Genomic DNA, 15,497 nt, shown 5'->3' with positions numbered 1-15,497 from the left:
TTTTAATCTGTAGTGTTTAGTGTTAATATTTGTTAGTTATTAATTTTAGAGTTGTATGGAAAAGTTAATACTGTATGAGGGCTTCCCAGGTGGTGCTAGTGGAAAAGAAGCCACCTGCCAATGCAGGAGACGCAACAGATGCGGGCTCAATCCCTGGGTCAGGAAGATCCTCGGGAGGAGGGCACAGCAACCGACTCCAGTGTTCTTGCCTGGAGAATTCCATATACAGAGGAACTTGGCAGGCTACAGTCCATGGGGTCGCAAAGAGTCAGATATAAATACTCATATACATTTTTATATCCTTGGTCATAGCTATAATGTGTATACATATTAACTGACAAAAGTAAGTACTATACAATGCCCTATGGGAGTGGTGGCATGTTTTATAGGAATTGTGTGTATATTCTGCAAACACACTTCTTTTTTCTGAACTGTATGAGGTAAACTACAAGTTATATTATACATTATGGCTCTTTTAATATTGTGAATTTTCTAACATGATTACAGAAGTTATACAGTTCACAAATTTACATTGATAATCTACCATTTGTTTAGTAATTTCATTAGTTTTTGATCTTAAACTTCTCTCGCATATTTATGTGTATATACTTTAAATAATTTTTAAATAAAAGAACTTTCTCATTATGTTAAGTAACTGCCTTAAACATTAGTTATGTTCAAGTAGTATACTGTATTTTGTGTAAATAAGAACCAACTAGATTCAGTTTAAAAAAATAACTGGTTTTAAGAGGCATTTGGCTGTGTGCTCAGTCGTGTCAGCTCTTTGTGACCCTGTGGACTGTAGCCCACCAGGTTCCTCTGTCTGTGGAATTTTCCAAGTGAGAAATACTGGAGTGGGTTGCTGTTTCCTTCTCCAGGGGATCATCCCAACCTAGGAATCAAACCTACATCTCTTGCGTCTCTTGCATGGCAGACAGATTCTTTACCACCTGTGCCGCTGGGGGAGTCTGATATTATGAGAGCCCTAAAAAATAACTCAGAAAACACTAATTGGAGAAGAAGGTTCAGTTTACCCTTTTCATGTCCACATGAACTCTGCGGCTGTTTTTTCCTTTCACTTTTCTTCTACCATATGAGGATAGTAAAAATAATAGCTTCCAAACAAGGTGACTGAGGTTTTCCCTTCCCTTCCTTTCCTCTGTGGAAGAGATTGAATGGAACCACAGTGACCACAGTGACTGCCAGCTGCCCGGAGACAGGTGCTCATGGACTCACTCTGGCCCTGAACCTTGAGAACAAATGTCAGGAAATGCTTTTTTTAATGTCAAGATTCTGGTTGTATGGATAAAAGTAAGTATTGTGTGATTTGGTAAAGGCTTGCACCTATGTAGTCGTTCATTGTGAAAGGAAACCCTAATTTATTGTTTCATGTTTCATACAAGGCATTTTAATGAGTACATTTTGGTAATAATACCCAGGAGCAGAAAATCATTGGCAAAATTAAGTTGAAACAGGCCAGATATGATCTTTTTTCTTGTTCAAGTAAAATGCAATTTAGTCCGTTTAAGCTTGAGGGATATCTTCCCTGTCGACTGCTGTCCTCTCAAAGCCAGCCAAACAAGTCCAACTTAACCTACTCCCCTCTGCTTCCTCCCTGCCCCAGCTCCAGTGACAGAATTTATAATCAAACACACTGCAGCTGTTTGCAAGTCTGATCGGAGTATTTCTCCAGAACTTCTCCTCTCCACAAACCTTTATTCTAATCCATTTAGAATGGATTACATGTGTGTGTGTGTCCCTGGCTTTTATCCTTTTGGCTTCATATCTAGATTTTTAAATCTCTGTACTTCCTTTTGATTGAATAGACAGCCCACTTCTCTACTGAAGTCCTAAGTTGAATGATGTTCCATATTCAGCACAGCCTCCTAGCCGAAAAGGATCTCCTAGGATATCCTAGGAGTTATGTCAGCAGATACCTTCCTAGACACCAGCAGGATATCCCAGCCCAACCTAGGTCTCAGGACTCCAGACCACTCTGTTATTTTATCTGAAAAATGGACTTTCAGCTGCTAGGCCTGAAGCCTTCAAGTTTCAACCAGTAGTACACTAATTCATCTTGTTGGCAGAGGACTTCAGTTGCAGAAGCAACCTTTTGTACTAATCTCTACAGTCAATCAACAAATATTTGCTAAGTGACTACAGTAAGTCAGATATTGTGCGATGTGTAGGAATTCAAGAGAGCCAAATAAATAAGAACTTCTTCCTCCCCGCCTGAATTCTGAATAATTTAAGAAAAAAACCAGCACAGCAGATAGAAATAAAAATATCACCTCTGTTCTCATAGAGCAGGAATGAAGGCATAGATTCATGAGAGAATCAAGTGGGCTGATGAACTGAATCTCAGAATTAGAAATACCTATTTGCATGGTGCCTCCAGTCCTAGACCAGGACAGAGCTTTCCTGCTCAGGAACTTAGGTCCTAGAGGGGAAGTGAAAAACGCCCTCCTTCATGCAGGCAGCTCCCAAGAGAGAAAACAGTACAACTGAGAATGCCCAATTGTTCTTCCCAGTTTTCATTTCTCTTACACAAGTGCACACTCAGTCGCTAAGTCATGTCTGACTTTTGTGACCCCATGGACCGTAGCCTGCCAGGTTCCTCTATCCATGTGCTTTCCCAAGCAGGAATACTGGAGTGGGTAGTCATTTCCTTCTCTAGGGGATCTTCCCAACCCAGGCATGAACCCCATGTCTCCTGAATTGCAGGCAGATTCTTTACTGCTGAGCCACCTGGGAAAGTCCTCTCTTACATGAGGGATGTGAAAAGGGACAGAGAGATGCCATAATTGTGTGCAGGGAACTATATCTCTATGTCATCCAGGAGTGGAGTAATGGAATTCCCTTCTGACCAAATGCACTGTGGATACAGTGGTGTACAGGTGTGGTCCCTCCCCTCATGGAGTTTATAATCCAGTGGGGGAAGGCAGATATTAAACATGCAATTACAAATAATGAAGAAGGATGGAATATTTTTTTCCTTTACCAGTTCTTTTGTCTCTCTTATCTGATTAAGACTGGGTAAATACTCCAACCCTAAGATTTTCTTTTGTGTTCTTTAGTCTAAATATCCTGTTGCTATTCACAGTCTTTCCTTACATTAGACACAATGCAACTGATTGTCTCATTTCACTAAATTATAGGCACTTTTCCAGGTGGCGCTGCCTGCCAATGCTGCAGACGTAAGAGACACGGTTCAATCCCTGGGTCAGGAAGCCACTCCAATATTCTTGCCTGGAGAATCCCATGGACAGAGGAGCCTGGTGGGCTACAGTCCATAGGGTCACAAAGAGTTGGACATGACTGAAGCAACACAGCACACATGCATAACCACTTTTCTGACATCCTGGAGATTATACCCAGGAGTGCTGCATGTTCCAAATTTTCAGCTTTGTATTTGCAATCTCTTAATTTCCCCTTAATTTTGGGAGCTTATTATATTCATTGTGTGTGGATTTTTACAAGTTTAAATCATAGATTTGTTTTCTTTAGTTTAAAATTTGTGGGCAGTCCTTGATGGAAACCAAGTAGATTTTCAGAAATAACTAATCTTTATCAGTTTGTTTTGAAGATATATGATTAATTTGTAAAGGGTCAATGATTAAATGGTTTATACTGTAAAGAAAGACAAGGCACATAGGAAATGTCATCAAAGCTGTAAGTTGAAGGAAGTGACACTGCTGAAGTCAGTCATAGGGCTTTTAAAATTTTTTTTAAAAATTTCACCAGGTGTGAGGAAATCCTTTGGAAAGCTTTGGTCATTTCCGATAACTGAATGATTTTAAAATGGTAGATTAACAATAGTTGTTAGAATGGTAAAAACGATCAGCAGTGATTGGTAGATTAAAATGGTTGAATGTTGTTGTTTGGTTGTTAAGTTGTGTGTGATTCTTTGAGACCCAATGGAGCCCACTAGGTTCCTCCATCCATGGGATTTCCCAGGTAAGAATACAGGAGTGGGTTGTCTTTTCAAATAGGAATTTGCCAGTAGTTTCTGCAGCGGCTAATCAGCAGAATATTTGGTGATACTTCTATTCATTAATTACAGAAATATTTATGTTACACCGAAACATATTTTAATTTAAAATTGAGAAAGATAAGTAGTAAAGTGTATGGAGATCAAAATATGAACGATTTTGTTTTTATGTACTTTTAAATTCCAATAAATTCTACTATGCCGGTGCTATGCCCAAAAGCATTACATGTATAAGAAAACAATTTAGATGTAATTATTTGGAAATCTGTTTTTCCTTCTGTTTAGGTGGATATTGTTAAAACTTTAGTGTTTTCTTTTAGTACATGTGTGCATGACAGTTTCTTGATCGACTTAAACTTTGCAAGATGCGTTGTTGGAATTTTATGAATCATTCTTAAATAAAAAACAAGTATTTATTATTATCCCATGCTTTCCATCCTACAGTCAACAAATCTGTTGTCTCCACATTCAGAATGTGTTCTGAATCCAACCACTTCTCTTCTTATCTGCCTTTACTCTCTTCATTCAACTCACCATCACCTCTTAGCTCAACTAATAATGAAGAAAGTGAAGTCGCTCAGTCGTGTCCAATTCTTTGCGACCCCGTGGACTGTGGCCCACCAGGCTCCTGTGTCCATGGGATTCTCCAGGCAAGAATACTGGAGTGGGTTGCCATTTCCTTCTCCAGGGGATCTTCCTGACCCAGGGATAGAACCCAGGTCTCCTGCATTGCAGGCAGATGCTTTAACCTCTGAGCCACCTGGGAAGCCAAGGAAAAGGTAAAATTTTACATGACCTCCTTCTCCTTCTGCCTCTGTAACTCAGCTTGCCCCTTGCAAAGTCTAGATCATGTAGGTCACGTAGTCTCAGAAAGTGGGGACCTGCAATACTAGGAGCTGGAGCTTATCTTACTCATCCTTGTCCTACTCTTTGCAATTGTCTAGCCCCTGCAAACCTGCTTAGTCATGCCTGTCCATGTAAAGGTCAGGAATCCCCCTCCCCATCTTGACTACTGTTCCTGTGCGCATGAAACCCCTTAGTTTAAACCAGCCTATTAACAGCTAGTGTTGCCCATTACAGTCTGTCTATGAAAACTCTGTAATCCCTTTGTTCGGGGCTCAGAGCTTGGAGTGTTAACTCCTCTGGGCCTGCTGGCATAATAAACCTGAGTTCTCCAACTCTCTGAGTGTGGTTCTTGGTTTCTCGAATACTGGTTTCTGCAACAATAACATCCTAATTTCTTTTTTTAATTGGAAGATAATTGCTTTACAAAGTTATGTTAGTTTCTGCTGTATAATGAAGTGAATCAACTATATGCATACATATATCCCCTCCCTCTTAAACCTTCCTTCCACTCCCATCCTACCCTACTAAGTCATCACAGCGCACTGAGCCAAGCTCCCTGTGCCGCACAGCAGCTTCCCACTAGCTAGCTATTTTATACATAGTAGTGTTTATACGCCAGTTCTAATATCCTAATTCATTTCATCCTCTCCTGTGTCCACCCCACCTGTGTCCATTCTGTATGTCTATATCTCTATTCCTGCCTAATTTGTTTCTTTGTCTCTTGCTTTTTCCATTTACACTGTAAAGTGAAAGTGAAAGTCACTCAGTTGTATCCGACTCTTTGTGACCCCATGGACTGTATAGTCCATGGAATTCTCCAGGCCAGAATACTGGAGTGGGTAGCCTTTCTCTTCTCCAGGGGGTCTTCCCAACCCAGGGATCCAACCCAGGTCTCCCGCACTGGAGATGGATTCTTTACCAGCTGATCCACAAGAGAAGCCCATTTACACTGTGGTCTCCACATATTTCCTGCTCCCAGAATGATCTGCAGATGTGAGCCAGGGTCTGTCAAATCCTGGCTTTCAGTTCTGCAGCGCTTCCCATTACACAGAAGACAATTCAAAGCCCCTAGCACACCTCCCAGCTACCCCTCTGGCCTCATTTCCTACTGTTCTCGCTTTCTTTCCAGGCTTCCTTGCTGTTTTTTGAATATATCATGTTCTGTCTTAACATATGGTTCTTCCACTGGTTATTCTTTCGGCCTTGAATATGCAAAGTTCTTTGCTTAAAGGCCTCTCTGTTCTGTCCCTGCAGATGGAATATAGCCTTTATGTAGCAGGAACTTCTTGCTATTTTCCAGCTCCTGGTATAGGAGTCACTCGATAAAAACTGCTAAATGGATAAACAGGCTGATGACAAAATCAAAGCCAACATTCTATATTGTAGAGATGGCCCAGATAAAAGACAGTAATGGTGATGTGTAAGGAGAGCTTTCATGTTCTTCAATGCTTGTAATGTTTAAATGTACTGTAGAAACTAGTGAGTGCTAAATAGTCTGTGAAGCTTTGGGATATAATGATGAAAGAAATGATGTGTTTTAGGTTGTTTAGAAATGAGAGCAAAGAGATGTGAAGATGAAAAATTAATCAAAGAAGATAAACCAGGCCATTTAGTTCTTTACAATTATTATGCACTTTAGTCATAGGTATTCCCTCTTTTGCCTTTCAACTCTATGTAAGGTACAATATGTCATGTCTATTTATGATTGTCTAAGTTTTCTTAGAAAACTTAAAAATCATTTATATTCTTGGTACTTCCCCCAGCTCTTTGTAATGGTACTTAAATTTTTTTAAAAGTAAATTTTCTGTATCTTCCTCCTATATTAAATCTATGTTTAGAGGATAACATACAGTTGAAGAAGGGAATACTATTTTATTCTTTATTGAAAGCAAGCAAAATTTCATGGTTTTGAAGTCATATATAGATGGTGATTGCAGCCATGAAATTAAAAGGCACTTACTCCTTGGAAGGAAAGTTATGACCAACCTAGACAGCATATTCAAAAGCAGAGACATTACTTTGCCAACAAAGGTCCATCTAGTCAAGGCTATGGTTTTTTCAGTAGTCATGTATGGATGTGAGAGTTGGACTGTGAAGAAAGCTGAGTACCAAAGAATTGATGCTTTTGAACTGTGGTGTTGGAGAAGACTCTTGAGAGTCCCTTGAACTGCAAGGGTATCCAACCAGTCCATCCTAAAGGAGATCAGTCCTGGGTGTTCATTGGAAGGACTGATGCTAAAGCTGAAACTCCAATACTTTGGCCACCTCATGTGAAGAGTTGACTCATTGGAAAAGACTCTGATGCTGGGAGGGATTGGGGGCAGGAGGAGAAGGGGACGACAGAGAATGAGATGGCTGAATGGCATCACCGACTCGATGGACATAAGTTTGAGTGAACTCCGGGAGTTGGTGATGGACAAGGAGGCCTGGTGTGCTGCGATTCATGGGGTCACAAAGAGCTGGACACAACTGAGCGACTGAACTGAACTGAATAGGTGTTTTAACTTGTTTATTTGTGGTTAATGGTTCATCTTGAGTTGACCTAAAAGTACAATGTTTATTGGGTCACATCTAGATCATATTCTTCTGAAATTAATAAATGTTGCCCTTCCAACATTAAGATGTTCTATGGAGAAATGTAAAATTAAAAAACCAGGAAGGGAGTTGAGTTTATCAATTATTTATCAACCTGCCCATCGTATGTCAAATGGAAAAAGAGGCTCAAAGAATTAGTAAGAGAACAGGTGGTGAGGTTCTAGCCTTGCCTGAACAAAGCTTGCTCCCTCGGACAGCAGGGAGATCCTGACAGCCATTGTTGTCACAATGCACAGACAGACCTTTGGAAGACTAAAGGATTTGCCACTTGCTGGCCACTTGGCCTAGAGTAAATACACAATACCTCTTAAGGGAGCAGTTTGTTAGAAGAAGGATGGACTCTTTCAGTCTTGTACCCAAAGGGAAGAAAAGTAAAAGAACAAGACTTCATGGAAAGGAAGCCTAATGTATGTCTGAGACTGCATTTATTTTATATATATATTATATATATATATCTTCTAAGCAATTAAAAAAATCTTAACTCAATTCTTATAACCACAAAAATTTTTTTCAATGATTTTATGAAGTATGTAGTATTGAGTCAATTCCTAGGCAGGTTGATAAGAAGTCCGGGGTCCCTGAGGAGGAGAAAGATGTCTGGAGCTCTCAAAGTGAGATAGGGGTCTGGAATTCTCAAGAAGGAGGAAAGGACAAACATCTTTTTTTTTTTTTCTCTCCATTCCTTAGTCTTAGTCACATAAAACTTTTTTTTCTTTAAGCCTGGAACTGATGATTACACAACACACTCAGTTTAAACTCTGTACTAAGGATTATATAACAACAACATATCCTGCTTGAGGAAAGTTTCTCCTTCCTGAAAACCTTCTGGCTAATCCTGTTATCTTAAAATGTAAATTATGGGAGTGAGTCTAGTAAGATCTTTACAACCTTGAGACATTCTTTCGATTTATTGTAATAACTAATTTAAAAAGTATATAACTCCCTTGCTCACACTAGCGAGGGGGGCACGCTCGAGTCCTCTTCTGATGTCAATGTCAGAAACTTTCTCTGTCCCTTTTTCACTTTAATAAAACTCTGCTACACAAAAGCTCTTGAGTGATCAAGCCTGGTCCCTGGTCCCTGGTCCCTGTTCCCGAAGCTAAATCTTCTTCGGATATCACGAATCCAATGCCGTTCACCATAAGCTATCAGTATCATTATTCTTATTTTACTGATGAGAAAGCTAAAGCACAGAGAAGTTAAGCAGTCTGTTCAAGGTCACACAGCAAGTAAGAAGTAGAAGAAGCAGGGATTTGAGCCTAGGCAATCTGTCTCTGGATTCATGCCCTTAATGCTACTCTCTGCTGCTTCCCACACTGACCTAAAAGTGTGTTTCTCTGACATCAGCCAGCAGCAGAATCACCAGGCAGAAATTAAATGGGTCACAGTCTCCAATGGAACTTATGCCTGTCTTTTGGTAGTGATAACCCAAGGACTTTGTACTGCTAAGTTGCTGCTGTTGTTCAGTTGCCCAGTCATGTCCGACTCTTTGTGACCGCATAGACTGCAGTACACCAGGCCTCCCTGTCCCTCACCATCTCTCAGAGTTTGCCTGAGTTCATGTCCATTGTACTGGTGATGCCATCCAGCCATCTCATCCTCTGACGCCGTCTTATCCTTCTGGCCTCAATCTTTCCCAGCATTAGGGACTTTTCCAATGAGTTGGCTCTTCGCATCAGGTGACCAAAATATTGGAGCTTCAGATTCAGCATCGGTCCTTCCAATGAGTATTCAACATTCATTTCCCTTAAGATTGATTCGTTTAATCTCCTTGCTGACCAAGGAGGGACTTCTCCAGCACCATGAAGGCATCAGTTCTTTGGTGCTCTGCCTTCTTCACAGTCCAGCTCTCACAACCATATGTGACCACTGGGAATACCATAGCCTTTACTATATGGACCTTTGTTGGCAAAGTAATATCTCTGCTTTTTAACACACTATCTAGGTTTGCCATAGCTTTCCTTGTACTGCTATAGATACTGCTTATTTTTATTTCTGTATTTTGAGTGATCTTATTTATTTATATATTTGCTTACTTTTTGCCTTTTAAAACTTTTATTTTTGTAGTAAAAGATACCTAACATAAAATATACCATTTTAACCATTTAAAATTCAATAGTGTTAAGTATATTACATTGCTGTGCACTCTCCAGAACTTTTTCATTTTGCAAAACTGAAACTCTATGCTCATTAAACAACTCCCCATCACCCCCTTCCTCCAGGCCCTGGCAACCACCATTGTACTTTATGTCTCTATGAATGTGATTAATCTAGGTGCCTCATATAAATAGAACCATATAGAATTTTCCCTTTTGTGACTGGCTTGTTTCACTTAGCATAATGTCCTCAAGATTCATCCATAATGTAACATGTGTCAGAATTTTCTTCCATTGTAAGGCTGAATAATATTCATCATATGTATATGAAAGTGAAAGTTGCTCACTCATGTCTGACTCTTTGCTTTGACCCCTAAACTATACAGTCCATGGAATTCTCCAGGCCAGAATACTGGAGTGGGTAGCTATTCCCTTCTCCAGGGGCTCTTCCCAACCTAAGGATCAAACCCAGGTCTTCTGCATTACAGGCAGATTCTTTACCAGCTGAGCCACCAGGGAAGCTATGCCACATTTTGTTGATCCATTAATTTGTTGATAGACCTGTGGCTTCCTTCCATCTTCTGACTACTGTGATCAATGCTTCTATGAATGTGAGTATACAAGTGAGTTTATTCATTTTAAACATTGTTTTCATTTTTATTAACTAGGTTACTGTGCCCAATAACTACTTTTTATTTCTACCTTTTAAGTTTTTCTCTGTTTAAAATATTTTTATAGTCCAAATTATATTTGTTACAGAAATTTTGCATTCTTTTTGTGAATACTTTTGTTATTAATTTGCTGGTTTTGTCTGTCTCATTAGTTTAACTTAGTTTCACGTATAAAATAAGGAAGCTCTACTGGGTAAGAGATTTTTATGTTTTTCGTGAACTTGAGGTAAGAGATGTTTGAATATTTGAGTCAAATTTTATTTCTTGACTGTATTTGAAATATATTTTGTTTGTTTACCTATGAGAATACCCAAATGTGATCCAAAACAAATTTAAGCTAACAAAAACCTCTTAGCACATTAACATACGCTGTCAAGTTGGCACACTCATCATAATTCAATTATTCATCATATGTTTATTGAGCTCCAACTTTATGCCACCACTGTGCTAGGTGACAGGTGAATTAGCAGTCATGGCCCATATCCTCAGAAGGGCTTTGGTCCACAGGTGAGACACATATTAAAAATAAACAGACACATAGAATACATTATTGCAAGCTGTGATAAGGTCTGAGGGGAAAGAACAGGGAAGAGTTAGTTAGAATAATGCGTGAGAGTTTTATTTAACAAGTGGAGGGCTGGCTAGGAAAAGGCTTTCACTAGGTAAAAGTGGGGGCTCAATACCAGGTCAGGTTAATGCAGAGCAAAGAGTTGGGCCAACTGTCTTTTGTTTGCCCTTCCAGATCCATCCTCCCCCTTTCTCTACCTCTCTCTTTGCTCTGGGCAGCTGACCTGAACAGACTACAATAGGTAGTTGGACTTCAGTGGTTTTCACCTGGGGAGTGATTTTGATCCCCAGGGGACATTAGACAGTGTCTGTAGACATCTTTAGTTGTTGCAATATCTCATGGAACGCTGCTAAACACCCAGCAATGCACAAGACTGCCCTGCTTCTCCATGTAGAATTACTGGCCCAAAATGATGCCTTAGTTCCATGGTAGAGAAACCCAGAGGAAGGAGGAGAATAATTGTATTCTGAGGGATTTTGTTCCGCTTGCTCCTTCCTGCAGAGTCTTCAGTTGGCTGTATCTCTTGCCTGAAGGTACCTGCTCCTTATGAAGGCGAGCCTCTGACTGACTCTCCTTGTTACTGAGTCTAGGAGTGCTAAGCACTAACCCCTGTGGTTCCTCTGTGGTTTAGTTGCCCAGTTGTGTCCAACTCTTTGTGACCCCATGGACTGTAGCCCACCAGACTCCTCTATGGGATATTCCAAGCAAGAATACTGGAACGGGTTGCCATTTCCTTCTTCAAGTTGCTCTGTACCTATATCTTTGTAAATAATCCCTTTGCAAATAAATTCACTTTGAATTATTCTTTTCAAACGTGCCATCTCCTTGTTGGGACCCCATGGCTATTTCTAATAGAAGAAATGACCTGTGTGAAGACTTCAGGAGATAGAGTCATGGGAGGGAGATGCTCCTGTTAGAGTTGCTGCACAAGGCGGAGAGGAGGGACACATAAGCATTGGCTTTTCCTTTTAACCCTCATCTGACCTCCTGTAGTGCTGCCCCCTTGGCTGATCTCAGTCAGAAGACAGCTAATAGGAGTGTCCGGAAAATGCAGACTACACGAGGCAGGGAAGGATAAGGAATGGATCTAAGGCAAATACAACACAAATAGGCTTGCACAGGGAGGGTAGGCCCAGAATAAGAACATGTAGGAGGTTACTGCAGTGGTCCACAGGGAGCTTGATGGTGTCCTGGATTGGGGTAATGGGGTAGAGTGATAGTGTAGAGACAGAGAGAAGGGAAACAGCTTCTCCCAACATCTTTGGATGCATAGTTCAGGGAGCACAAATGTAATTGCTGTAGGACCCCTAAGGGTATGGAGTGGAAGATTGTGTGTGTGTGTGTGTAAGGCTATCTGGAAACAGCAAACCATCTAAAGAAGTAGTTGTAGGCAGGAATACGATTTTTGCAGATTCTCAGAGATTTCAAGAGAAATCAGAAATCCAGATATTTTTATATCTACAAAAAATATTTGTGTATTTCATAAATTAATAAATACCATGCTTACTTAAATCTACCAGAATTTTGTAAAGGTTTCAGAGAACCATAGATAAAATTTTCTTACACAGCAACAATTTCAGGGAAAAAAAGAGCTCTCCAATGCCATGAATACAAACTAAACGGACAAGTCTTTCTGAAATAATGTCAATATAAGAGCACAAGAAAATACACAAATAAACATAAGATATAATTGAAAGTGAGCTCTGAAATGGCACACTTAAGATTTTGTGCCATCTAAGAAATGCAACAGATTTTTACCATACTTTAGGTGACCTACCCTGCTGCTGCTGCTGCTGCTGCTGCTGCATTGCTTCAGTCGTGTCTGACTCTGTGTGACCCCATAGATGGCAGCCCACCAGGATCCCCCGTCCCTGGGATTCTCCAGGCAAGAACACTGGAGTGGGTTGCCATTTCCTTCTCCAATGCATGAAAGTGAAAAGTAAAAATGAAGTTGCTCAGTTGTGTCTGACTCTTCTCGACCCCATGGGCTGCAGCCCACCAGGCGCCTCCATTAATGGGATTTTCCAGGCAAGAGTACTGGAGTGGGGTGCCATCGCCTTCTCTGGACCTACCCTAATGCTCTCTAATTCTTATTTTTGTTTTTAATTTTTTAATCAATTATTTTAATTGGAGGATAATTTCTTTACAATATTGTGGTGGGTTTTTGTCATATATCGACAGGAATCAGCCACAAATGCACGTTTCCCCCCATCCTGAACCCCCTCCCACCTTCCTCCCCAGCCCATTCCTCTGGGTTGTCCCAGAGCAACGGCTTTGAGTTTGATGCCTCATGCATCGAACTTGCACTGGTCATCTGTTTTACATATGGTAATATACACATTTCAATGCTGTTCTCTCAAGTCATCTCACCCTCACCTTCTCCCACAGAGTCAAAAAGTCTGTTCTTTATATCTGCGTCTCTTTTGCTGCCTTGCATATAGGATCATCATTACCGTCTTTCTAAATTCCATGTATATGCATTAATATACTGTATTGGGGTTTCTCTTTCTGATTTATTTCACTGTATAATAGGTTCCAGTTTCATCCAACTCATTAGAACTGACTCAAATGCATCCTTTTTTCTGAGTAATATTCCATTTTGTATATGTACCACAACTTCCTTATCCATTCGTCTGCAGATGGACATCTAGGTTGCTTCCACGTCCTAGCTCTTGCAAACAGTGTTGCAATGAACATTGGGGTACATGTGTCTCTTTCAATTCTGGTTTCCTCAGTGTGTATGCCCAGCAGTGGGATTGCTGGGTCATATGGCACTTGTATTTCCAGTTTTCTAAGGAATCTCTACATGGTTCTCCATAATGGCTGTACTAGCATGCATTCCCACCAGCAGTGTAAGAGAGTTCCCTTTTCTCCACACCCTCTCCTCTCCAGCAAGAAACACAGATTTTTAAGTCAACTCTCAGTTTGTAAACAAAGGCAATTAATTAAAAAACATACTATGAACTAAACGGAACTAAACTGGAGTCTAGAGTGATGAGTTTACAACATCCAACGTACAACTTACATAAACTAATTGTATTCTATAAATGAGACATAGGATAAAGTTTCTAGCTCTGCTTTGATTGCTCTCAGAATCTATGAGTCAGTTTCAGAACAGAAATGTATTAAAAAACTACATATATACATATACAGAACCAGATTTCCTGATGGTAATAACAGATCCATGGCTGTCTTCCATCAGTCAGGATTGAAAATATCTGATTCATCAAAAAAGCCGTGTTGCACTCACCAATCATTTTTACTATAAACAAATGGTACAAACTTAAATCTGCATAATGTATTTGTAATGAATTAAACATTGCCGTACAGATTTTATACACTGGACTCTGTGTGAGATTTTGCTTAGAAAAAGAAAAAAGGATTTCATTAAGAAAATAAAAAACAAGTTAGACTAGATAAATGCACTAAGGGCTTGTGATTGGAAAACTGACAACAGAAGGCCTGAAGCTCAGGGCTAAAATGGTTAGAAAAACCAATTTGTTAGCAGCAGTCCTTATGTGTGACTGGCCTGTTCTCTTTGTTAAAACTGGGACTAAAGCACAGTTGAGGGCTAAATTACTCCAAGCAAAATCAACAGATAATTGTGACATGCTGTCTCCAGAGAAGTGTTGATGCCAGGGAAATCAGACCTACATAGAGAAGTAGCAATTATAAAACTGGAGACTCTAAGCCAACAGGTAATAGACCTTGACCAAACCGCACTTTAATAGAAACCAATAACCCCAAAGTTCCCATCTCTAACAAATCAAATTGCCCGCATGCATTTTTGTTCCTTTTTAGCTGTTATTCCAAAGCAATTTTTGCAATACGGTAGATGCTGGTCCAGTAGTCATGTGTGGATGTGAGAGTTGGACCTAAAGAAGGCTGAGCGCTGCAGAATTGATGCTTTTGAATTGTGATGCTGGAGAAGACTCTTGAGAGTCCATTGGATTGCAAGGAGATCAAACCACACAATCCTAAAGGAAATCAACGCTGAATACTCATTGAAAGGACTGTTGCTGAAGCTGAATCTCCAATACCTTGGCTACTTGATGTAAAGAACTGACTCAATGGAAAAGACCCTGATGTTGGGAAAGATTGAAGGCAGAAGGAAAAGGGGATGACAGAGGATGAGATGGTTGGATGGCATCACTGACTTGATAGAGATGAGTTTGAGCAAGCTCTGGGAGTTGGTGATGGACAGGGAAGCCTGGTGTGTTGCAGTCCATGGGGTTGCAAAGAGTCGGACATGACTTAGTGACTGAACAACAACAACAAATGCTGGTTGTTAGAGTTGTGATACGTGTTGTTAGAAATTTAGGTTTCTTGCCTGGAGAATCCCATGGACAGAGGAGCCTGGTGGGCCTCAGTCATTGGGGCTGCAAACAGTCAGACATGACTTAGCGACTAAGCAACAACAATAAGAACAAATGCTGGTAGGAGAGTTGTGTGATCCCTTTCAGACTCTAAACTAGTATTGTGTCCTCTGGGCTGGGTCTTAGGAAAATTCTTTGGGCCCTAGGATAAACTCCCAATTTCTTAAAATGGGAAATAAGCTATCTGTCCCCTGCTTTTCCATTGAACCTCAACTCTAACCATGTCAGCACTGGGCTCTTGTGCCCATGAGCTCTTGTGCTCCAACAATACTTCAGCACTTTCTGTCATCAGAATCCACCAGTCTGGCCCATGCTATCTTGGGCATGATTATGGGGCCTCTTTTATATTGAAAG

Source organism: Capricornis sumatraensis, chromosome 7, assembly GCF_032405125.1.
Source record: "Capricornis sumatraensis isolate serow.1 chromosome 7, serow.2, whole genome shotgun sequence".
In the NCBI taxonomy this organism is placed as follows: domain Eukaryota; kingdom Metazoa; phylum Chordata; class Mammalia; order Artiodactyla; family Bovidae; genus Capricornis; species Capricornis sumatraensis.
The sequence above is the reverse complement of the archived record's forward strand: the minus strand, read 5'-3'. Positions refer to the sequence as shown.